General features: G+C 36.2%; 7 non-coding genes across 7 annotated transcripts; 4 read left to right on the top strand and 3 right to left on the bottom strand.

Annotated features, from left to right (window-relative positions):
- Positions 1-5975: 5975 nt before the first annotated feature.
- TRNAS-GCU (transfer RNA serine (anticodon GCU)) lies at positions 5976-6063 on the bottom strand. The gene has a single exon. It is a non-coding gene; the product is annotated as a tRNA-Ser (tRNA).
- A 3627-nt stretch (positions 6064-9690) lies between these two features.
- TRNAS-UGA (transfer RNA serine (anticodon UGA)) lies at positions 9691-9778 on the bottom strand. The gene has a single exon. It is a non-coding gene; the product is annotated as a tRNA-Ser (tRNA).
- An 825-nt stretch (positions 9779-10603) lies between these two features.
- TRNAG-GCC (transfer RNA glycine (anticodon GCC)) lies at positions 10604-10674 on the top strand. Its single transcript has one exon. It is a non-coding gene; the product is annotated as a tRNA-Gly (tRNA).
- Positions 10675-13158: 2484 nt separating this feature from the next.
- Positions 13159-13230, top strand: TRNAT-GGU (transfer RNA threonine (anticodon GGU)). Its single transcript has one exon. It is a non-coding gene; the product is annotated as a tRNA-Thr (tRNA).
- A 507-nt stretch (positions 13231-13737) lies between these two features.
- TRNAY-GUA (transfer RNA tyrosine (anticodon GUA)) lies at positions 13738-13819 on the top strand. The gene has a single exon. It is a non-coding gene; the product is annotated as a tRNA-Tyr (tRNA).
- A 358-nt stretch (positions 13820-14177) lies between these two features.
- Positions 14178-14251, top strand: TRNAD-GUC (transfer RNA aspartic acid (anticodon GUC)). The gene has a single exon. It is a non-coding gene; the product is annotated as a tRNA-Asp (tRNA).
- Positions 14252-16850: 2599 nt separating this feature from the next.
- On the bottom strand, positions 16851-16921 carry TRNAC-GCA (transfer RNA cysteine (anticodon GCA)). Its single transcript has one exon. It is a non-coding gene; the product is annotated as a tRNA-Cys (tRNA).
- Between the last annotated feature and the right edge of the window lie 9579 nt (positions 16922-26500).

The raw sequence follows: 26500 nt of genomic DNA, 5'->3' as shown, positions 1-26500 counted from the left end.
TCTTTATTATAATAAAAAGAACATTTCAGAATGAAAAATAGAAAAGTTTTTTCTTGATCATTTATCAACCCTTTCCTGTTTCTTAATTTCGTCTAATGATTAATTAAGAGGGTTGACCAGGTCATTGATACGTATAATATCCAAATACCAAATACGCTCAGTGTGTGATCCACAGAAAGAAAAAAGAGTTGTTTTGGTGAACATCAAAGAAAAAACTTGCTCTTCTTCCATAAAAAATTCTTCTAAAAATGCCGAACCCAATCGTTGCATAAAAGTTCGTACCGTGCTTTTATGTTTACGAGCTAAAGTTCTAGCACATGAAAGTCGAAGTATATACTTTAGTCGATACAAAGTCCGTTTTTTCGAAGATCCACTATGATAATGAAAAAGATTTCTACATATCCGACCAAATCGATCAAGAATATCCCAATCTGATAAATCTGTCCAAATGGGTTTACTAATAGGATGCCCCGATCCAGTACAAAATTGAGCTTTTGATAAGTATCCTATGAGGAGAGTAGCGGGGACTATGGTATCGAATTTTTTCATTCGAGTATCTATTAGAAATGAATTCTCCAGCATTTGATTCCTTACTAACAAAGAACTTTTTTGTACACTTGAAAGGTACCCCATAAAATCGAAGCAAGAGTTTGCTAATTGGTTTATATGGATTCTTCGCGGCTGAGTCCAAAAACAGAAATAATATTGCCAGAAATTGATAAGGTAGCATTTCCATTTCTTCTTCAAAAAAAAAGTGCCTTTTGATGCAAGAATTGCCTTTCCTTGATATCGAACATAATGCATAAGAGGATCCATAAAGAACCATAGGGTTTTCCGAGAAAAACCAGGGTACATTATCCCAAAATGTTCCATCTTCCTAGAAAAGTGGATTCGTTCCAGAAAAGTTCCAGAAGATGCTAATGGTAAGCAAGAAGATTGTTTACGAAGAAACAACAAAAAAAATTCATATTCTGATACATAAGAGTTATATAGGAATTGAAATAGTCTTTTATTTTCTTTTTGAAAAAAAAAAATGGATTTCATTGAAGTAATAAAACTATTCCAATTCGAATAATAGTTGAGAAAGAATCGCAATAAATGCAAAGATGGAACATCTTGGATACGGTATTGAAGGAGTTGAACCAGGATTTCCAAATGGATAGGATAGGGTATTTCTATATGTGATAGATAATCCAAATGCAAAAATTTGTCTTCTAAAAAGGGAAATATTGAATGAATAGAGCGTAAATTCTGAAACTTTGGTATTTCTTTTTCTTTCAGACAAAAAAATTCCCGTAGCGAGAATGGGATTTCCACAACGATCGCAAACCCTTCAGATAGAATCTGAGAATAAAACTCAGAATAAAAATAATTTTTGTAATCCAATAATCGATCTTGGTTAGGATGATTAACCGAGTTATCCAAAAAATTCTGCTGATACATTCGAATAATTAAACGTTTCACAAGTAGTGAACTAAATTTCTTGTTATTACAACTAACAACTATTTCCACAGGTTCAGAACCATTTAATCCATAATGGTGGGCAAATGCATAAATATATTCCTGAAAGAGAAGTGGGTAGACAAAGTATTGTTGACGAGATTTATGTTTTTCTGAATACCCTTCGAATTTTTCCATTTGTATTTCTACTTGAATCAGAGAGAAGAAGCATTTCTCGGTTTATCGAATGATGATACATAGTGCAATATGGTCAGAACAGGGTGTTGCATTTTTAATACAAACCCTGGAAAGAAAGGGAGTCTAATCCACAGATCTTTTTCTGCTCCTTTTCTACCCAATTAGTTTATGTTTGTTCTAATTAAAAAAAAAGAACAGAACAAGTTTTTTATTTTTGCAGGCCAATCGCTCTTTTGACTTTGGAATACAGCCTCTTTATCAATATACTGCTTCTTTTACACATTCAATCCATAACATCCCTTATTCAATCCATAATCAAGAATAATTAGGATTTCTAAAAAAAAAAAGAAAAAATAAAGGGTCCACTCATAGGAAAACCCAACCTTTCCCCGCATCCGGCACTAATCTATTTTTAACGTCTAATTAGAGCGGGGAATCATTCCAATTAGGAAGTTCAGCTCGTTGCTTTTTATTTTACCAGAATTGGAGCCAGGCTCTATCCATTTATTCATTAGACCCAGAAAATCGTAATTTTGGATTCCATTCAAAAAAGATTGATTTTATTACGACATGCTATTTTTTCCATTCATTACCTTTGAGGATCAGTCGTGGTCTTCTAGACTCTACCAAGAGTCTGGACGAATTTGTTGTTTCATCCAAATGTGTAAAAGATCATAGTCGCACTTAAAAGCCGAGTACTCTACCATTGAGTTAGCAACCCAGATAAAAAAAGGATCTTAGATACGATCGAAATCCAAAAATCAATGGAATTACACCGCGCGCTTCTGTCAAAACATTGAACTAGCAAGACATCAAAAGATTTTTTTTATCGACCATGAAAAACACTCAAATGCCAAAACGAACAGGTCCGGTGAAATTCCACTAAAGTAAAGTTAAAAAAAGAGCGACCCTAATCACGATGGCCAAATTCTCCTTATTTTTAGCGATTTTTATTAACAAAAAATATATATTATAAAAAATATATATTATATTGTATGAGAATACATGCAAGAGGAACACCCTTATCATTTGAGCGAAGTGTAGGCGGAAAAATTGAATATGGAGTGAGGATAAAGAGACCCATCTATCTACAAATTCTATTTGTTCAATAGACCTTTGTCAATGGAAATACAATGGTAAGAAAACAAATTAGATAGAAAAAGTAAATAAAATAGGGGCTTATGTTGGATTGGCACGATATAATATAAATCCAAATAGGATTAAAAAAGAGGTAAATTGTGTCTAAATAATTAGACAACTAGGAATACTAATAATCTTCTCCTATCCTATTTTTTGATTCATTTAGTTCTTCAATTAACTCAAAGTTCTTTCTTTTTCTTTAAAGAATTCTGCCTTCCTTAAAATATCATAAACAGTTCTTGTTGGTTGAGCACCCTTTTCAAGGAAATAGAGAATAGCTGGAACATTTAAACAAGTTTGATTCTTTATCGGATCATAAAAACCTACTTTTTGAAGATCTCTTCCTTCTCTTCGAGATCGAACATCAATTGCAACGATTCGATAGACAGCTTATTGGGATAGATGTAGATAAACAACGCCCCCCCCTAGAAACGTATATGAGGTTTTCTCCTCATACGGCTCGAGAAAATGATTCGAATTTCTGTCGATAATAATAGAAATTAGACTATGACGTGCATTAATTTCCTTACAGAAAAAACAAATTTCATTTATACTCATGACTCAAGTGGGCTAATTTTGCCTGACAAACTTCGAAGGCAAAATCCTTCCAAAATTTTTGAGTCGTCTTTAAACTCTTTTCTTTGTCTCATTTCGAACGAATTGACTTTTATTCCTTATTCTAATCCAACTCTGTTGTTGAGACAATTGAAAATTGTGTTTACTTGTTCTGGAATCCTTTATCTTTGATTTGTGAAATCCTTGGGTTTAGACATTACTTCGGGAATTCCTATTTTTTTCTTTCAAAAGAGTAGCAACATACCCTTTTTTCTTATTTCCTTCGATAAAGCATTTATCTCTTCTATAGAAATCTAATAAGAGGGATTGATTCTGATATACTTTTATTGGACTTTCTTCTTATTTTAACCTTTCGATTTATTTCTATATTAAGGATAGACTGACAAAGTTGGCCTAATTTATTAGTTTTCACTAACCCTAGATTCTTTCCCTTGATAAAAAAAATTCTGTCCTCTCGAGCTCCATCGTGTACTATGTTACTTAAACCCAGCGCAAATTTGGTTCGGAACGAATAGAACAGGCTATGTCGAGCCAAGAGCATTTTCATTACTATGGAAAATGATGGATAGCAAAATCCACAATCGATCATGTCCTTCAAGTCGCACGTTGCTTTCTACCACATCGTTTTAAACGAAGTTTTACCATAACAAACATTCCTCTTTTCATTGCAAAGTGGTATAGAGAATTGATCCAATATGGATGGAATCATGAATAGTCATTGGTTTAGTTTTTTTATACTAATTAAAACTTGCTATCTATGGAGCAATATGGATAAAAGAAAGTAAGTATTTATCCGGGAAGCCTCCGCCAAGATCCAATTTATTTAAACCCATATTAAAATTCTATCATATGAATGAAACATAGTTTGAAAAAGACGACTAAACAAGTTTGCTTAAAACTTATTTATTCTTAAATTTCCACCCTCAACGGATGGCTCGAGATGATCAATCTTGAAGTGAGAAAAGAAGGATTGACTCTTCCTCAATAAATAAACTATCAACCTCCAAAAAAGTTTAATTAATTTAATTACTAGAATTAGAATTCTAGTAGTAATATATTTTTTCAGTACCAAAAACAATTAACTATAATAACTAAATAAACTATTCCAATGAAAAGATTGAAAGTTTTTGGTAGTTATAGAATTCTCGTACTTCTTCAACTCGAATACCAAAAGGAAGAAAAAAATATGACTAAGTGATTTTATAGTAGAGGCATATCCTGAATGTGCTTGATAGATCCCATTTTTTCATGAAAATAAAGATAGTCAATTTGACTGGACTTAAGACTTTATTATGTTTTCTGAGAAAGAATAAGATATCATTATTCTCTTTAATAAACTTTTGTCTCGTACGGAATACTATATGATTTCACCGTTTGTTTCATCAGAAACAATCTGGGACGGAAGGATTCGAACCTCCGAGTAACGGGACCAAAACCCGCTGCCTTACCACTTGGCCACGCCCCATTTCGGGTTTTATGCGACACTAATAAACACTAGTATGTTTATTTGTTATTCGTCAATACCATTTCAATTACATAAAAAAGGAGGGATATTCTCTTGCTAGTATTCTACACATGCGGATAATATAGAATCAAAAAAATGCATTGATCATTACATGGAATTCTATTAAGATATTATATGAAAGTCGAATTTATTCCACTCTCATTTGAGAGTGCGAATACAAGGAGGTATTTTGTGTTTGGGAAAGTCCGAAGAAAAAAGATTTTGAATCTGCCTTTTCCTTCTTTCCCTTAAAAAAATAACTCAAGAAAAATCCAATTATTTACTCTACAAGAATGAAATGCTTGTTATGCCTAATATACTTAGTTTAACCTGTATCTGTTTTAATTCTGTTCTTTATCCTACTAGTTTTTTCTTTGCCAAATTACCCGAAGCTTATGCTATTTTCAATCCAATCGTGGATATTATGCCTGTTATACCTCTATTCTTTTTTCTATTAGCCTTTGTTTGGCAAGCTGCTGTAAGTTTTCGATGAAATCTTTAGTACTCTGTATGCCAAATTGAATGATGTGTTCATTCCAAAAAAATTTTAAAATGGGTAAAAGCCGAGAAGTTTTATATTTTTATATTATGAACCTTCGATTCTAAAATTTAAATTCTTCTACATTGAATGGGTAGCTACAGCAATAAATTTGGATCAGCCTTTCTACTCCCCTGCACCTAGGTTGAGCAGGTACCTAAAGGTACCTACACAATACCTAACCACCTAACCCTATTTTTGCTATTGATAAGAGTGCTTATTATAAAAGAATTCTTGCAATTTTTTTCAAGAATTCTTTTTTGCATTTTTAGGTATAAAAAAAAACCATCCTAGTGGATCCGTGTGGTAAGGAAAAACTGGTAATCTATTCCTTAAAAAAAAATCTTGGAGATTATGTAATGCTTACTCTCAAACTTTTTGTTTATACAGTAGTGATATTCTTTGTTTCACTCTTTATCTTTGGATTCTTATCTAATGACCCAGGACGGAATCCTGGACGCGAGGAGTAAAAATTCAGTTTTTTTTTTTCTTATTGGATTTGTTTCGTACATTTATCTATGAGAAAATCCGGGGGTCAGAATTCTTTCCAATTCGAAAGTCCCAAATGATCCAAGGGAGCGGAAAGAGAGGGATTCGAACCCTCGGTACAAAAAAATTGTACAACGGATTAGCAATCCGCCGCTTTAGTCCACTCAGCCATCTCTCCACGTTCCAAAGCGAAAGGTTTCCGTGATATGATATAGGCAAGAAATAAGAAATAACGGTTGCAAAAAACCCCTTTTTTTTCTTTCAAAAGTCTATAAAAATTATATTGCCAATTCCATTTTAATTATATTCTTTTTTCTTAATGTTAATAAAAAAAGAAGAAAATTCTTGTTTTTTCTTTCTAAAAATCGATATTGGCCGAGAGACAATCAAATAGATTTTCTCTTTAGCGGGCATTTCCATATAGGACTTGTTATAATTATAATAAAACAAGCAGGTTATATAAAAAAAACGCTTTTTTTGTCGATTATTTATCAAGAAAGCAAAAAGGGTTCTTATCAAATCCACCATAAAATTGGAAAGAAGCATAAAGTAAGTAGACCTGACTCCTTTAATGATGCCTCTATCCGCTATTCTGATATATAAATTCGATGTAGATGAAATTGTATAAGCGAATTTTTTTTATTTCCTTAGACTTAGACCGCGCAAGACAAGAATTTTTCGCTATTTACGATTTCATATTCTTGTTACTAGATGTTCTATAGGAATAAGAAGAAATCGCAACTCCTTTGCGCTACACATAAAATTGGATTTCGAAGGTCCATTTTTTTTTTTCAGAATCCTCTATTATTTTAGTTCTTCCACCCATGCAATAGAGAGGGAATGGGAAAAGAAGGGTTACTTTTATTTGCATTTTTCCCTTAAAAGATAGACTTTGAAATAGGAGTCTTGGAATAATGCTGAATTCAAAGGTTTATTTCTTTCTATAGTATAAGAAAAACAATTTATTTCTATTTCTATAGTATAAGAAAAACAAATAAATAGTATAAGAAAAACAAATCGAATCAAATTCATGGATTTACCACGACCTCGGTTGTGACTGTGACTCCATAGATAAAAATGGGAAATTTCTCTCTTCGAGACCATTGAAAAAGGGCATTGAACGAGAAAGAAATCGTCCACAGATAATAAAACTATCATATGCCTTGGAAAGTGATATGAGGTGCTCGGAAATGGTTGAAGTAATTGAATAGGAGGATCACTATGACTATAGCCCTTGGTAGAATTCCTAAAGAAGAAAATGATCTATTTGATACTATGGATGACTGGTTACGAAGGGACCGTTTCGTTTTTGTAGGATGGTCTGGCCTATTGCTCTTTCCTTGTGCTTATTTCGCTTTAGGGGGTTGGTTTACAGGGACAACTTTTGTAACTTCTTGGTATACCCATGGATTGGCTAGTTCCTATTTGGAAGGTTGTAATTTCTTAACCGCAGCAGTTTCTACCCCTGCCAATAGTTTAGCACACTCTTTGTTGCTACTATGGGGGCCCGAAGCACAAGGAGATTTTACTCGTTGGTGTCAATTAGGCGGTCTATGGACTTTTGTAGCTCTCCACGGGGCTTTTGCACTAATAGGTTTCATGTTACGCCAATTTGAACTTGCTCGGTCTGTTCAATTGCGGCCTTATAATGCAATCTCATTCTCTGGTCCAATTGCTGTTTTTGTTTCTGTATTCCTTATTTATCCACTGGGGCAATCTGGTTGGTTCTTTGCGCCGAGTTTTGGCGTAGCAGCGATATTTCGATTCATCCTTTTCTTCCAAGGATTTCATAATTGGACGTTGAACCCATTTCATATGATGGGAGTTGCCGGAGTATTAGGTGCGGCTCTGCTATGCGCTATTCATGGAGCGACCGTAGAAAACACTCTATTTGAGGACGGTGATGGTGCAAATACCTTCCGTGCTTTTAACCCAACTCAAGCTGAAGAAACTTATTCAATGGTCACTGCTAACCGCTTTTGGTCCCAAATCTTTGGTGTTGCTTTTTCCAATAAACGTTGGTTACATTTCTTTATGCTATTTGTACCCGTCACCGGTTTATGGATGAGTGCTATTGGCGTAGTTGGCTTGGCTCTGAACTTACGTGCCTATGACTTTGTTTCCCAGGAAATCCGTGCAGCGGAAGATCCTGAATTTGAGACTTTCTACACCAAAAATATTCTTTTAAACGAGGGTATTCGTGCGTGGATGGCAGCTCAGGATCAGCCTCATGAAAATCTTATATTCCCTGAGGAGGTTCTACCACGTGGAAACGCTCTTTAATGGAACTTTCGTTTTAGCTGGTCGTGACCAAGAAACCACCGGCTTTGCTTGGTGGGCTGGGAATGCCAGACTTATCAATTTGTCCGGTAAACTGCTTGGAGCTCATGTAGCTCATGCCGGATTAATCGTATTCTGGGCCGGAGCAATGAACCTATTTGAAGTGGCCCATTTCGTACCAGAAAAGCCCATGTATGAACAAGGGTTGATTTTACTTCCACACTTAGCTACTCTAGGTTGGGGAGTAGGGCCAGGGGGGGAAGTTCTAGATACTTTTCCGTACTTTGTATCTGGCGTACTTCACCTAATTTCCTCCGCAGTCTTAGGCTTCGGTGGCATTTATCACGCGCTTCTGGGACCCGAGACTCTTGAGGAATCTTTTCCATTCTTTGGTTATGTCTGGAAAGATAGAAATAAAATGACTACAATTTTGGGTATTCACTTAATTTTGTTAGGTCTAGGTGCTTTTCTTCTAGTACTCAAGGCTCTTTATTTTGGCGGTGTATATGATACCTGGGCCCCTGGGGGGGGAGATGTAAGAAAAATTACCAATTTGACCCTTAGTCCCAGTGTTATATTTGGTTATTTACTAAAATCTCCTTTTGGTGGAGAAGGGTGGATTGTTAGTGTAGATGATTTAGAAGATATAATTGGTGGGCATGTATGGTTGGGTTTTATTTGTGTATTTGGCGGAATTTGGCATATTTTAACCAAACCCTTCGCATGGGCTCGCCGTGCATTTGTATGGTCTGGAGAAGCTTACTTGTCTTATAGTTTAGCTGCTTTATCTGTCTTTGGTTTTATCGCTTGTTGTTTTGTATGGTTCAATAATACAGCTTATCCGAGTGAGTTTTATGGACCCACCGGGCCAGAAGCTTCTCAAGCTCAAGCATTTACTTTTCTAGTTAGAGACCAGCGTCTTGGAGCTAATGTGGGATCCGCTCAAGGACCCACAGGTTTAGGTAAATATCTAATGCGTTCCCCAACTGGGGAGGTTATCTTTGGAGGGGAAACTATGCGTTTTTGGGACCTTCGTGCTCCATGGTTAGAACCTCTAAGGGGCCCCAACGGTTTGGACTTGAGTAGGTTGAAAAAAGACATACAACCTTGGCAAGAACGACGCTCAGCAGAATATATGACCCACGCTCCTTTAGGCTCTTTAAATTCCGTGGGTGGCGTAGCTACCGAGATCAATGCAGTTAATTATGTCTCTCCTAGAAGTTGGTTATCAACTTCTCATTTTGTTCTAGGATTCTTCTTTTTTGTGGGCCATTTATGGCATGCAGGAAGAGCCCGAGCTGCTGCAGCAGGTTTTGAAAAGGGAATCGATCGTGATTTGGAACCTGTTCTTTACATGAACCCTCTTAACTAAGATTTTCTTATTTATACCTGTTCTACTTTTTTTCTGTTCTGGCTCGGTTATTCCATCTAGCCGAGCCATTCATTCCTTTTTATGAAAGAAAGATAAGGGACAGAAAAAAAAAATAAATAAAAATGAAAGAAACAAACGTATTCAATAAGCAAAAGGAGAGAGAGGGATTCGAACCCTCGATAGTTCCTAGAACTATACCGGTTTTCAAGACCGGAGCTATCAACCACTCAGCCATCTCTCCACAGCCTAATCCTTATTTTACTCCTACAAATAGAACATAGCCATATAAAAAATAAAAAGATTTATTAGCCTCTAGAAAGATATCAGATACAAGTTCCTTTTCGATATATCTCTGTATACTGTATACACGGATACAGGATCCGCTATACCCGCTTGTGAAATAAAGAGTAAATAATCTCTTCTCACCCCCATATCCAAATAAAAAAGCGGTTTAAGTAATAAATTTGAATTAAAGAGAAGAATCAATGGATTCATGATTAAACCCCTCCTACTTCTTGTATTTTTTTACAATTTTGGTTTAAGTGAGGGATCAAATATGTAGTCAACTTTATTTGATGGTCAGCTTGGAGGATTAGAAATATGACTATTGCTTTCCAATTAGCTGTTTTTGCATTAATTGCGACTTCCTCAGTCTTAGTAATTAGTGTACCCCTTGTATTTGCTTCTCCTGATGGTTGGTCAAATAATAAAAATGTTGTATTTTCCGGTACATCATTATGGATTGGACTAGTCTTTCTCGTAGCTATTCTGAATTCTCTCATTTCTTAAATGAAATTTGGTTAATATTTATTAACCCCATAAAAAAGAAATAATAAAGGCCATTTCTTCTAAAAAATTAGAATAGTGAGACGTATTAAAACGCAATTTGCGTTCCGAATTGCTAGCTCTTCTCTTTCAGTATTATGAAATTCCATTCCCATTAGAATATTCATTGACAGATAATAAAAAAAGGAAAACTCTAATATAATAGAAAATGAAATGAAACGGTCGACCCAGACATAGAAGGTCGACCCAGGCGGATATACGCTATAAAATATATACCGTAGCGAGCGTAGTTCAATGGTAAAATATCTCCTTGCCAAGGAGAAGATACGGGTTCGATTCCCGCCGCTCGCCCGCTTAATTTATCAAAGTACTATGATAAAAAGTTTAGTCTAGTTAACTGTTTAACTACTTATATTAAATTAAGTATTAATTAGGTGTTAGTCTAGTGCCGTATCCCTTACTATCTTACCCTTCCTTTGCATCCCACTCAAAAAAAGAGGGCGCTCCAGAGGCAGAAATAGAACTCGCCAACAGAGCTCCAAAAATTGGGTATTAACTGAGACAAACAACGGGCAAACTTTTTTTAAAGGGAAGGGAGAGGTAGACTGTCCCTTTCGTTTCATTTTTATTTTCTGCAGGGTAGGGAGAGGCCTTGCGCCTTCTTTTTTTGAAGGCAAGTGACTTCGCAAACTGCTCAATTTTGCCCTCTAGGGCCGGGAACTAATGAATAAAAAAGGGTTGGATACGCCCCTCTACCATACATATCTAGAGAAATAGAATAGTCCTTTTATACAGACTGCTAAGTGCGGAGACGGGAATCGAACCCGTGACCTCAAGGTTATGAGCCTCGTGAGCTACCAAACTGCTCTACTCCGCTCTGGAGTACCAGAAACTGGTGGACAAAAAAGGCTTGAATACAAGCCTCTAACATGTCTAGACAAATAGAATACTCCTTTTATACAGAATGGAGCGGGTAGCGGGAATCGAACCCGCATCGTTAGCTTGGAAGGCTAGGGGTTATAGTCGACGTTGGTTGATTATTTTTAACGTCTCTAATTCAAAACCGAACATGAAATTTTGATTTCATTCGGCTCCTTTATGGATATTCTCACCACTTAACATCTATGTCAGCTTTTCTATTTGAATGGAACCAAAGCTCTCCGCTTTCTAGATGATCCTTATAGAGTAGGAGATAGAAATTCTATCTAAATTCATCTAATCTACTTACTTCGTTCCCTAATTTCATTCAAGAGATCCTGAGGAAAAGAATTGGGTTTCCACCGAGCTGAAACAATATGCGGATGGTTCTAGTAAACCAAAACTATCGTTTTTTAGCTATTTGGCTTCCTTATTCCTTATTTTAAGAAGATTTAGTTACGATTGGAAATCAACTTTTTTGTATCTTCATCCATAGATCCTTTACTCATATTTTCAAAATTGGAATACTTAATCCAATGCAAAATTATGCTTCGCGACTCTGTACTCATAATCCTATTTTTATTTTGGATGCAATTTAAATTAGTCTTTGGATACAAATCGCCAGAATGTATATTCTTCCTCAATATGCTATTGAGAGGAAAAGGATTTAATCCTTTATAAGAACTAAAGTTTTCATCGGAATATAAAAATAAAAAACTTAAGGATGCCTTAAGTATATCATTTCAAATTCAGTTATTAATAGAACGAATCACACTTTTACCACTAAACTATACCCGCTACATTGTAGATTATGGTATAAATGGTACCCTTTGTCAAGGATAGCCATTTGACAAGAAGGCTAATTCCCCCTTATTGAATCAGATGGAGAAGGTTCATGACACTGAGCCGTTGGTACTTCTACTTCGATCGCTCGCCTTTACTTTAGGATTTAGATAGCCCCTCTGGTCTGTAAAAAAAATCTTTTCTTACCATGCTAATAGCGCCTGAACCAAATGTATTTATTTTGATTAGGATCCTATTCTACGGTTACGACTACAATAATAATTATTTACTTTGCAAGGACGTAAGTGTGTCAGACTGCTAAATTGTTTTATTATTCCTACAATATAAACTAGGGGATATAGGGGGTAACACTGTCCCTATAAATTCCTTTTTTCCTTTTCTTTTTTGTCCAGAATTGAACAAAAAAGAAATTATGGAAGATGTTTTCTTCCCCCATTAAGTCCGAGCCATAGAGTAAGAGTGAGATGAGTTTTCCAAATTCATCATAGACTTTCCCTATGGCTTGATAGAAGTAAGCAGCAAAGAGTCGTAACTTAAAGAAAAAAACGGACAGGGCCGACAGATTTACCTGATGTAAAGAAGATCCTAAAAGTCTCTGATTAGTCGACTCTCTCCATTTAACACTTTCCTCTCTCTCCTTTTTTCCACTGACTCAATTCTAGTTTATTAGATTCTTGTTTAAAAGAATGCAAAAAGTTCAATAGAACTAAGAACACATAAAAAATAGCATAGAGGATCAAGGCCATTACCAAAAGTTCCTCCCAAGGATCCTATATCCTATTGGGTATCTGTTCCCCGCCTTTTCCCGCTAGGATCGGAAATCTTATATTTTCCATATCCATATACCGTTGAATCCTTGGGGTTCCAGAATCCGCCTATTTTACTAGTCTTCGGAAACGGAAAACCCTGAACCAAGAAGAGTTGGATATGTTATGTAGGGTATGTTTTTTTTTATTAATTTTATTTTGAGCTCTCAAGATATCGATATATACATATACAATCTCTACATAATGTCTCTCTCTCTATCTCTATATATTATATATATAATATGTACATTATGCAGTAGACCCATAATGGGAAATCCAAGTGGCTAATTTTTGAATTAAATAAAAAGCCCTTTTAACTCAGTGGTAGAGTAATGCCATGGTAAGGCATAAGTCATCGGTTCAAATCCGATAAAGGGCTTTTTAAATTAGTGGTAGAGTAATCTCGTGCTAAGACGTAAGTCGTTGGTTCGAATCTGATAGAGTACTTTTCTACTAAATTGATTCACTTTTTTTCTTTGTTTTTGAAACTTTCTCTATATTTTTAGAGAATTTTATGACTTAGTGCGGGATGGATGCATTTTTGGTATGAACACTAAATGAAGCACGGAGAATTAATCTATAACGATCAACTAAAAAAAATCCTAGATGAAAACATAACAGAAAAGTTGGAAAAACTCTTTGCTTTGGATCTATTTATACTTTTCGAGTATATTGACAATTCCAAAAAACTGCTCATACTATGATTATAGTATAATCACGAGCGGTTGTATATGGCCCTATCGTCTAGTGATGCCCCTATCGTCTAGTGGTTCAGGACATCTCTCTTTCAAGGAGGCAGCGGGGATTCGACTTCCCCTGGGGGTAGGGAGTATTATGAAAGGAGGTTAATCATAGATTAGCAAAAACCCTAGAATAAATTCTTCCTGGGTCGATGCCCGAGTGGTTAATGGGGACGGACTGTAAATTCGTTGACAATGTCTACGCTGGTTCAAATCCAGCTCGGCCCAAACCAAAAATCTAGGGCTTCGTGAGTATGAACTAAATCCTTTTGTTTTTCTTCCATAAAATAAAATGTCTGATCTATAGAAATAAAAGATAAAGAAAAAAGGGAAATTTTTTTTTCTAATCCATATCTCTCTCATTCCTTTCTTACAAACAAAAGAGTTTTTCTTATTGAAGGCTGGATTATTATCCATTTTTAGTGATAAAAAATCACGACATACTAGTTATGTCACTCTCACTATACCCACGTATAATATAATATGTGGGTATGTAGTATATGATTCGTCTATTTCTTAGAGTACGAAAGACGAATCGAATCTTCTTATGGTTCTATTTAAGAATGGGTATGCCATACACCCCGCGGGGATTGTAGTTCAATTGGTCAGAGCACCGCCCTGTCAAGGCGGAAGCTGCGGGTTCGAGCCCCGTCAGTCCCGAACTAGGGTTCAATGAATGGAGAAATTGATATTTCCTTTTTCCATGAAAAAAAGGGGCAGGGAGCAAGATCAAATACCCACAGGGCACCCTTACTTCACTTTTTTATTTTGCATCTCTCATTAAAGAGGGAGGGAGGGCATATAGGAATTTTTTTTTCACTACTCCCAATCGATAAAGAAAGACACACATACGATATGTGGATTAGTAGAATTTAGGATATTATATTACTCTATCTTTCTTTATGATGATACCATCCTCATCTTAATTTCCTATTCCACTCTTATGGAATAGAGTACCGGTATTTTACCGGAATCCATACATAAATCGTATTCCCTTTTTATTTCAGACCTCTTTTCCCCATCTCACTTCTACTGCTTATTTGGATGTCTATGTGACCCATAGAAAGTGAAAGTTGGTCATATAATACATACATAATTGTATGTATAACTATAAGAAAAAGGAAGGGAAATTGTATAAGATTAAGAAAGTATAAGATTAAGAAAGCTCGTGGGTTAGAGATATAGAAAAGAAAAAGTAGAAAAGGATTAAAAAAGAGGGAATTCCTAATCCAATCAAAAAACCCATTTTGGTCTTAGTGTGGATAGAGGATCTTCCTATGTTATACTATATAACTCTCATCCGTGAAATATAACTCTCATCCATGAATTGATTTGATAGATCCGATATTCATAATATTGAATTGATTCAGTATTATCAGAATGCAAGCCCTACCCTTGAATTTACAAGATACCCCTTTTTCCTCTCCATGGGATTACATCCCGAGTTATTGTGAAAATAAAAAATAAAGAGGTTATGGAAGTCAATATTCTCGCATTTATTGCTACTGCACTGTTCATTCTAGTTCCTACTTCTTTTTTACTTATTATTTATGTAAAAACAGTCAGCCAAAATAATTAATTGGAATTCCAATTAATCATTGAAGAAATTAAAAAGGGATTAAATAAAAAAAATCCAAGTCTTAAATGAAAGGATCTGGTTGGAATCTTAAAGTGTGGTAGAAAGAACTACATATAGTTTTTTCTACGACACTTTAGATTCTTTCTATTATATTATCTTTGAATCTACATAGAATAGATTAGTAGATTGAAATAGTTAAGTAGTCTAATTCAATTTCTTTTTTCATTGCATCCACTTAATTTCAATCAGGTCAAAATAAAAAAATCTAAGACAATTCTTGACCAAAGAATCCATGGAAGGAAAGAAAAATAATATGAAGAATAGACTATAGTAAAAAGTAAAAGGAAATGGAAAATGTGTGATATGCCGTGAATAGTTCCGTGGAAGAAAGTCTAATTTTCTTATGTATAGAACTTTTTTTAACCATTCGTCATTTCTAGTAGAAATTCTGAATTGGTATAATGGCTCTTTCTTACATTACAACTTACAATACAAGAGTTTCTTACAGGAGTGAAACAAAACTAAAGAAAAAGATTAAAGAATAACGTTTGACAAAATGATTAATGCAAAATGATCCATTAAAGAAAAGAATTGATACAACAATTTGATTACTTAATCAATTAGTAGTATCCCTAGAGTCCACTCCTTCCCCATACTACTAGTGAAAGAGAAAATGTAAAGACTACCATTAAAGCAGCCCAAGCGAGACTTACTATATCCATCTAAATTATGTCTCCTATTTCTATGAAGGGATTATTCTACTATTGATCAATAATCATAGTGGAATCAAGGGTACAGAGTCAAAAAGGGATTCCGCCCTAAGGCCATGGATCAATCAGTTCAAGGAATTTACTCCTAACAAATTCTTATAGGAATTCTGGTAGAATTAGAGAGCATTAAAAATACGAGATACTATAGCCCTTTTTTCCTTAAAAAAGAAAGAGTACGGGAATGATGTCCTGAATAGAAGAAGCGGGAATAGGAAGATTTTTTATTCCTTTTGTTACTCTTTTTTTTTTTTTTAAGCAAAGGACGCCCGAATATACCATAAAATTATCGATAGATAAATATTTATTGGATACCTACCTTACCTAATGTTTATTTTTGACCTAAACCCTGCAGCCTTGCTTTGTATCATTCTATGAAAGAATGAAGAGATTTTATCCATAATACAACTCCTAAATTGATTTTTGATCGACCTATTTAATCTGATTCTCGTTAGAATTAAGTAGTCCTTACTTTAGTGTATGTAGGTAACATAAGATGTACGATAAAAAAATGTATAATAATTAGTAAGTCTTGATATTCTTTCGTGGAGTCCCTTCTTGAATCTTAGATTGAAAAAAAAAAAGAATGCCCCTTAGGGACCTTTCTTTGGATACCAAGATTTCTGACATCTTATCCTCGTATTTTAAAATTATCAAATCGAATCTCAATTAAGAACCAATTCAAATTCATATAATAAAAGAATAAGGAAACACTACCTCACCCCTATTGATAACCATTTTGGCCACTACCGTCAAAACAAACCCTAACCCTAGTTTGAGGATAGAACTATGGTATGGTTTCTCTAAACCCAGTATCGGCAGGCCCAGTTACTCTCTTGCCCGAACTTATGCGAAGTAAAAATTTATCGAATTCGATCAGCACTATAAAAAAAACCTAAGTATTTTATTGATCAGGCGGCACCCAGATTTGAACTGGGGATAAAGGATTTGCAGTCCCCTGCCTTACCGCTTGGCCATGCCGCCAAAAAATCCGATCAAAAATCTAGAAAACAGCAAGTATTCATCCACGTTTTCTTACGAAAAGCCCCTTTTATTTTGAATATAATTCTACTTACTTTTTTCCAATCTTTTTCAAAAAATCTATTCCTGCTTTTTTTGATCCAGTTTCTATTATTCTCCTCGATAGATTCTATCTTAAAACATACATTGTTAACACAATAAAACTTCCCATTTCTTTCTATTGAGATGAAAAAGAAGAAAAAGTGGATTTCTATTCACAGGCTGCAAAATTCAGAATAAATTGGAACCGTTAACTAGAATTCTCTTTTTTTTATTGCAGTAGTGAACTACTCTTAAATCGGTATTATCTCCCCCCCCTTCAATGGCATAATAAAATATTATGGCTTTATGCTTAATCCGTGTATAGGTAAACTTTAGGTCCGAACAGCATTATTATCCAAAGATCCCCTTTATGTACATATCTCTATGGGGAATCATGCTTTAATTTTTCAAAGTATTAAATTAAATATCTTGAATAAAAAAAGGAAATTTGCTCTGATATAGAGTATAACCTGACTATCTTGGCGTACCCAAGTGAAATTACGATAAAAGAAAAGCATGGATATGGGGAGAGGTGGATAACTAGATTGGCATGTACTTAAAAAAGGGACTTACTTTATTTTAGAATTCCACAATGAAATACTGAATTTTCTAGCAATTATACTACTCCGATCCGAAATAAAAAAGAACCCTCAAATTATTTTGAGAAATTAAAGTAAGCACGCTATTCTAAATCGAAGTAAAGTCAAACTTTCTAGTATATTATATTACGGCTTTATTACATTCATAGAAAGGAGATAAAATGAGAAATCTTTGCCATCCAATCTGATTAGAATATCATAACATAAAGTATAAGTGGCAGAATTTTTTTTGTAGGAATGTTTTATCAATTCATTTTCATTTCATTTGTACCCCTGGCAAACTCGAACTTTCGTCCAAATGGTCTCTATTCATATGTATGAAATACATATATGAAATACGTATGTGGAGTTCCCTAGAATTTCATGTGATTCAGTAAACAGAATATAGATTCCATGATTGCTAGATCGATCCATAGGGATTGATGAAGAGTGAGCTGATAATGGAATTTTTCTTTGATAAACAGGAAACTTAAGATTAAGATGCTCCGGAATGGAAACGAGGGAATGTCCACAATACCCGGATTTAGTCAGATCCAATTCGAGGGATTTTGTAGGTTCATTAATCAAGCCTTGGCAGAAGAACTTGACAAGTTTCCAACAATTAAAGATCCAGATCACGAAATTGCATTTCAATTATTTGCGAAAGGATATCAACTGCTAGAACCCTCGATAAAAGAAAGAGATGCTGTGTATGAATCACTCACCTATTCTTCCGAATTATATGTATCTGCGAGATTAATTTTTGGTTTCGATGTGCAAAAGCAAACCATTTCTATCGGAAACATTCCTATAATGAATTCCTTAGGAACCTTTATTATAAATGGAATATACCGAATTGTGATCAATCAAATATTGCTAAGTCCTGGTATTTACTACCGCTCGGAATTAGATCATAAGGGAATTTCTATCTACACTGGCACTATAATATCAGATTGGGGGGGGAGATCGGAATTAGCAATTGATAAAAAAGAAAGGATATGGGCTCGCGTGAGTAGAAAACAAAAGATATCTATTCTAGTTCTATCATCAGCTATGGGTTCGAATCTAAGAGAAATTCTGGATAATGTTTCCTACCCTGAAATTTTCTTGTCTTTCCCGAATGCTAAAGAGAAGAAGAGGATTGAGTCAAAAGAAAAAGCTATTTTGGAGTTTTATCAACAATTTGCTTGTGTAGGTGGGGACCTGGTATTTTCGGAGTCCTTATGCGAGGAATTACAAAAGAAATTTTTTCAACAAAAATGTGAATTAGGAAGGATTGGTCGACGAAATATGAATCGGAGACTTAATCTTGATATTCCTCAGAACAATACATTCTTGTTACCACGAGATGTATTGGCCGCTACGGATCATTTGATTGGAATGAAATTTGGAACGGGTATACTTGACGATGACGATATGAATCACTTGAAAAATAAACGTATTCGTTCGGTTGCGGATCTGTTACAAGATCAATTCGGATTGGCTCTTGGTCGTTTACAACATGCAGTTCAAAAAACTATTCGTAGAGTATTCATACGTCAATCGAAACCGACTCCCCAAACTTTGGTAACTCCAACTTCAACTTCAATTTTATTAATAACTACTTATGAGACCTTTTTTGGCACATACCCGTTATCTCAAGTTTTTGATCAAACGAATCCATTGACACAAACTGTTCATGGGCGAAAAGTGAGTTGTTTAGGTCCTGGAGGGTTGACGGGGAGAACCGCAAGTTTTCGGAGCCGAGATATTCATCCGAGTCACTATGGGCGTATTTGTCCAATTGACACGTCTGAAGGAATCAATGTTGGACTTACTGGATCCTTAACAATTCATGCGAGAATTGATCACTTGTGGGGATCCATAGAGAGTCCGTTTTATGAAATATCTGCTGAGAAAGCAAAAGAAAAAAAAGAGAGACAGGTGGTTTATCTATCACCAAATAGAGATGAATATTATATGATAGCAGCAGGAAATTCTTTGTCCTTGAATCAAGGTATTCAGGAAGAACAGGTTGTTCCGGCTAGATACCGTCAAGAATTCTTGACTATTGCATGGGAACAGATTCATGTTAGAAGTATTTTTCCTTTCCAATATTTTTCTATTGGGGGTTCTCTCATTCCTTTTATTGAGCACAATGATGCGAATCGGGCTTTAATGAGTTCTAATATGCAGCGCCAAGCAGTTCCGCTTTCTCGGTCCGAGAAATGCATTGTTGGAACTGGATTGGAACGCCAAACAGCTCTAGATTCGAGGGTTTCCATTATAGCCGAACGCGAGGGAAAGATCATTTCTACTGATAGTCATAAGATACTTTTATCAAGTAGTGGGAAGACTATAAGTATTCCTTTAGTTAACCACCGTCGCTCTAACAAAAATACTTGTATGCACCAAAAACCCCGGGTTCCACGGGGTAAATCCATTAAAAAAGGACAAATTTTAGCAGAAGGAGCTGCTACAATTGGGGGCGAACTTGCTTTAGGAAAAAACGTATTAGTAGCTTATATGCCATGGGAAGGTTACAATTTTGAAGACGCAGTACTAATTAGCGAACGTTTGGTATATGAAGATATTTATACCTCTTTTCACATCCGGAAATATGAAATTCAGACGGATACGACAAGCCAGGGCTCCGCTGAAAAAATCACTAAAGAAATACCACATCTAGAAGAACATTTACTCCGCAATTTGGACAGAAATGGAGTTGTTAGGTTGGGATCCTGGGTAGAAACTGGTGATATTTTAGTAGGTAAATTAACGCCTCAGATAGCGAGCGAATCATCTTATATCGCGGAAGCTGGATTATTACGGGCCATATTTGGCCTTGAGGTTTCCACTTCAAAAGAAACTTCTCTGAAATTACCTATAGGTGGAAGAGGGCGCGTTATCGATGTGAAATGGATCCAAAGGGACCCGCTCGACATAATGGTTCGTGTATATATTTTACAGAAACGTGAAATCAAAGTTGGGGATAAAGTAGCCGGAAGACATGGGAATAAAGGGATCATTTCCAAAATTTTGCCTAGGCAAGATATGCCCTATTTGCAAGATGGAACACCCGTTGATATGGTCTTCAATCCCTTAGGAGTACCCTCCCGAATGAATGTGGGACAAATATTTGAAAGCTCGCTCGGATTAGCGGGGGATCTGCTAAAGAAACATTATAGAATAGCACCCTTTGATGAGAGATATGAGCAAGAGGCTTCAAGAAAACTTGTGTTTTCAGAATTATATGAAGCCAGTAAAGAAACAAAAAATCCATGGGTATTTGAACCCGAGTACCCGGGAAAAAGCAGAATATTTGATGGAAGAACAGGCGACCCCTTTGAGCAACCTGTTCTAATAGGGAAGTCCTATATCTTAAAATTAATTCATCAAGTTGATGAGAAAATTCATGGGCGTTCTACTGGGCCCTACTCACTTGTTACACAACAACCGGTTAGAGGAAGAGCCAAGCAAGGGGGACAACGAGTAGGAGAAATGGAAGTTTGGGCTTTAGAAGGATTTGGTGTTGCTCATATTTTACAAGAGATACTTACTTATAAATCTGACCATCTTATAGCTCGCCAAGAAATACTTAATGCTACGATCTGGGGAAAAAGAATACCTAATCATGAGGATCCTCCAGAATCTTTTCGAGTGCTCGTTCGAGAACTACGATCTTTGGCTCTAGAACTGAATCATTTCCTTGTATCTGAAAAGAACTTCCAGGTTAATAGGGAGGAAGTTTGATCGGAATAAATATAAATTCTTTTCTTATTTCTATTTTATGATTGACCAATATAAACATCAACAACTTCAAATTGGACTCGTTTCCCCTCAACAAATAAAGGCTTGGGCTAACAAAAACCTACCTAATGGAGAAGTCGTTGGCGAAGTCACAAGGCCCTCTACTTTTCATTATAAAACCGATAAACCAGAAAAAGATGGATTGTTTTGCGAAAGAATCTTTGGACCCATAAAAAGCGGGATTTGCGCTTGTGGCAATTCTCGAGCGAGCGGAGCTGAAAACGAAGACGAAAGATTTTGCCAAAAATGCGGGGTCGAATTTGTGGATTCTCGGATACGAAGATATCAAATGGGATACATCAAACTCGCATGTCCCGTGACTCATGTGTGGTATTTGAAAGGTCTTCCTAGTTATATCGCGAATCTTTTAGATAAACCTCTTAAGAAGTTGGAGGGCCTAGTATACGGCGATTTCTCTTTTGCTAGGCCCAGCACTAAAAAACCCACTTTTTTACGATTACGAGGTTTATTCGAAGAGGAAATTGCATCCTGTAACCACAGCATTTCTCCCTTTTTTTCTACCCCAGGCTTTGCAACATTTCGAAATCGGGAAATTGCGACAGGAGCAGGTGCTATTAGAGAACAATTAGCAGATTTGGATTTGCGAATTATTATAGAGAATTCTTTGGTCGAATGGAAGGAATTAGAAGACGAGGGGTATAGTGGAGATGAGTGGGAAGATAGAAAAAGACGAATAAGAAAAGTTTTTTTGATTAGACGCATGCAATTGGCGAAACATTTTATTCAAACAAATGTAGAACCAGAATGGATGGTTTTGTGCTTATTACCGGTTCTTCCTCCCGAATTGAGACCTATTGTTTATAGGTCTGGAGATAAAGTAGTGACTTCAGACATTAATGAACTTTATAAGAGAGTTATCCGTCGGAACAACAATCTTGCCTATCTATTAAAAAGAAGTGAATTAGCGCCAGCAGATTTAGTAATGTGCCAGGAAAAATTGGTACAAGAAGCCGTGGATACACTTCTTGATAGTGGGTCCCGCGGGCAACCGACGAGGGATGGTCACAATAAAGTATACAAATCACTTTCAGATGTAATTGAAGGTAAAGAGGGAAGGTTTCGCGAGACTCTGCTTGGGAAACGGGTCGATTACTCGGGGCGTTCTGTCATTGTTGTGGGTCCTTCGCTTTCATTACATCAATGTGGATTACCTCTAGAGATAGCAATAAAGCTTTTTCAGCTATTTGTAATTCGCGATTTAATCACGAAACGCGCCACTTCTAATGTAAGGATTGCTAAAAGGAAAATTTGGGAAAAAGAACCCATTGTATGGGAAATACTTCAAGAAGTTATGCGGGGACATCCTGTACTGTTAAATAGAGCACCTACCCTGCATAGATTAGGCATACAGGCCTTTCAACCCACTTTAGTAGAGGGGCGTACTATTTCTTTACACCCATTAGTGTGTAAGGGTTTCAATGCGGACTTTGATGGAGATCAAATGGCTGTTCATCTACCTTTATCCTTGGAAGCTCAGGCAGAAGCCCGTTTACTTATGTTTTCTCATATGAATCTCTTATCTCCCGCTATTGGGGATCCTATTTGCGTACCAACCCAAGACATGCTTATCGGGCTTTATGTATTAACGATTGGAAAGCGTCGAGGTATTTGTGCAAATAGATATAATAGTTGCAGAAACTACCCAAATCTAAAAGTAAATTACAATAATAATAATAATTTTAAATATAGGAAAGATAAAGAACCCCATTTTTCTAGTTCTTATGATGCACTGGGAGCTTATAGACAAAAACTAATCAGTTTAGATAGTCCCTTGTGGCTACGATGGAACCTGGATCAACGCGTCATTGGGTCAAGAGAAGTTCCGATTGAAGTTCAATATGAATCTTTGGGGACTTATCATGAGATTTATGCCCACTATCTAATAATGGGAAATAGAAAAAAAGAAATTCGTTCGATATACATTCGAACCACTCTTGGTCATATTTCTTTTTATAGAGAAATAGAGGAAGCCATACAAGGATTTAGTCAGGCCTATTCATACACTACCTAAACAAGAAAGTTAGATTCGGCGATGCCCCTCCCCTTTCGGGGGGCATTCCGATTTCCCTAGTATCATCATTATTTGCCACGCGAATCCAGATTGAGATTGAGGCAATTAAGTTAATTAAATTTTCGAATCACTGACTCAGGCCCATTGTCGAATCCTACTCAGCAATTGTCGAATCCTACTCAGCCGAAAAGGGGGTACTTATGTATGGCGGAACGGGCCAATCTGGTCTTTCATAATAAAGAGATAGACGGAACTGGTATGAAACGACTTATTAGCAGATTAATAGATCATTTTGGAATGGGATATACATCCCATATACTGGATCAACTAAAGACTCTGGGCTTCCATCAAGCCACTACTACATCGATTTCGTTAGGAATCGAGGATCTTTTAACAATACCCTCTAAGGGATGGTTAGTCCAAGACGCGGAACAACAGAGTTTTCTTTTGGAGAAACACTATTATTATGGGGCTGTACACGCGGTAGAAAAATTACGCCAATCTGTTGAGATATGGTATGCGACAAGTGAATATTTGAAACAAGAAATGAATTCAAATTTTCGGATAACGGATCCTTCTAATCCAGTCTATCTAATGTCTTTTTCAGGAGCCAGAGGAAATGCATCTCAAGTACACCAATTAGTAGGTATGAGAGGATTAATGTCGGACCCTCAAGGACAAATGATTGATTTACCTATTCAAAGCAATTTACGCGAGGGACTTTCTTTGACAGAATATATAATTTCCTGCTATGGAGCCCGCAAAGGGGTTGTAGATACTGCTGTGCGAACAGCAGATGCTGGATATCTTACACGTAGACTTGTTGAAGTAGTTCAACATATTATTGTGCGTAGAAGAGATTGTGGTACTATCCGAGGTATTTCTGTAAGTCCTCAAAATGGGATGACGGAAAAACTTTTTGTCCAAACACTAATTGGTCGTGTATTAGCAGACGATATATATATCGGTTCACGATGCATTGCCGCGCGAAATCAAGATATTGGAATTGGATTAGTCAATCGATTCATAACTGCCTTTCGAGCACAACCATTTCGAGCACAACCAATATATATTAGAACCCCCTTTACTTGCCGAAGCACTTCTTGGATCTGTCAATTATGCTATGGCCGGAGTCCTACTCATAGTGATCTGGTCGAATTGGGAGAAGCCGTAGGTATTATTGCAGGTCAATCAATTGGGGAGCCAGGGACTCAACTAACATTAAGAACTTTTCATACTGGCGGAGTATTCACAGGGGGTACTGCCGACCTTGTACGATCCCCTTCGAATGGAAAAATAAAATTCAATGAGAATTTGGTTCACCCCACACGTACCCGTCATGGGCAGCCTGCTTTTCTATGTTATATAGACTTGCATGTAACTATTCAGAGTCAAGATATTCTATATAGTGTGAATATTCCCTCAAAAAGCTTGATTCTAGTGCAAAATGATCAATATGTAAAATCCGAACAAGTAATTGCGGAGATTCGTGCCGGAACGTCCACTTTACATTTTAAAGAAAGGGTACAAAAGCATATTTATTCTGAATCAGACGGCGAAATGCACTGGAGTACTGATGTTTACCATGCGCCCGAATATCAATATGGTAATCTTCGCCGATTACCAAAAACAAGCCATTTATGGATATTGTCAGTAAGTATGTGCAGATCCAGTATAGCGTCTTTTTCACTCCACAAGGATCAAGATCAAATGAATACTTATGGTAAAAAAGATAGGGAAATTCTTGATTATTCAACGTCGGATCGAATCATGTCCAATGGCCATTGGAATTTTATCTATCCTTCTATTTTTCAAGATAATTCAGATTTGTTGGCGAAAAAGCGAAGAAATAGGTTCGTCATTCCATTACAATATCATCAAGAACAAGAGAAAGAACTAATATCCTGTTTTGGGATTTCGATTGAAATCCCCCTTATGGGTGTTTTACGTAGAAATACTATTTTTGCTTATTTTGACGATCCCCGATACAGAAAAGATAAAAAGGGTTCAGGAATTGTTAAATTTAGATATAGGACCCTAGAAGAAGAATATAGGACTCGAGCGGAAGACTCAGAAGAGGAATATGAGACCCTAGAAGACGAATACAGGACCCGAGAGGACGAATATGAATATGAAACCCTAGAAGAATCTAAATATGGAATCCTAGAAGACGAATACGAATATGAAACCCTAGAAGACGAATATGGGAGCCCAGAAAACGAATATGGGAACCCAGAGAACGAATATAGGACTTTAGAGAAAGACTCAGAAGAGGAATATGGGAGCCCAGAGAGCAAATATAGGACCCAAGAGGACGAATATGGAACTCTAGAGGAAGACTCAGAAGACGAATATGGCAGCCCCGGGGAAAGCGCAGAGGAAAAATATGGTACTTTAGAGGAAGACTCAGAAGAAGATTCAGAGGACGAATACGAGAGCCCAGAGGAAGATTCCATCTTAAAAAAAGAGGGTTTGATTGAGCATCGAGGAACAAAAGAATTTAGTCTAAAATACCAAAAAGAAGTAGATCGGTTTTTTTTCATTCTTCAAGAACTTCATATCTTGCCGAGATCTTCATCCCTAAAGATACTTGACAATAGTATTATTGGAGTGAATACACAACTCACAAAAAATACAAGAAGTCGACTAGGCGGACTGGTCCGAGTGAAGAGAAAAAAAGCCATACGGAACTCAAAATATTTTCCGGAGATATTCATTTTCCTGAAGAGGCGGATAAGATATTAGGTGGCTGTTTGATACCGCCAGAAAGACAAAAAAAAGATTCTAAGGAATCAAAAAAAAGGAAAAATTGGGTCTATGTTCAACGGAAAAAAATTCTCAAGAGCAAGGAAAAGTATTTTGTTTCCGTTCGCCCTACAGTGGCATATGAAATGGACGAAGGAAGAAATTTAGCAACACTTTTCCCGCAGGATCTCTTGCAAGAAGAAAATAATCTCCAAATTCGACTTGTCAATTTTATTTCTCATGAAAATAGCAAGTTAACTCAAAGAATTTATCACACAAATAGTCAATTTGTTAGAACTTGCTTAGTAGTGAATTGGGAACAAGAAGAAAAAGAAAAGGCTGGTGCTTCCCTTGTTG

Source organism: Triticum urartu, unplaced genomic scaffold (assembly GCF_056163025.1).
Source record: "Triticum urartu cultivar PI428250 unplaced genomic scaffold, HENAU_Tu73 scaffold2, whole genome shotgun sequence".
NCBI lineage: Eukaryota > Viridiplantae > Streptophyta > Magnoliopsida > Poales > Poaceae > Triticum > Triticum urartu.
This window is presented reverse-complemented; position numbering and strand designations above follow the sequence as displayed.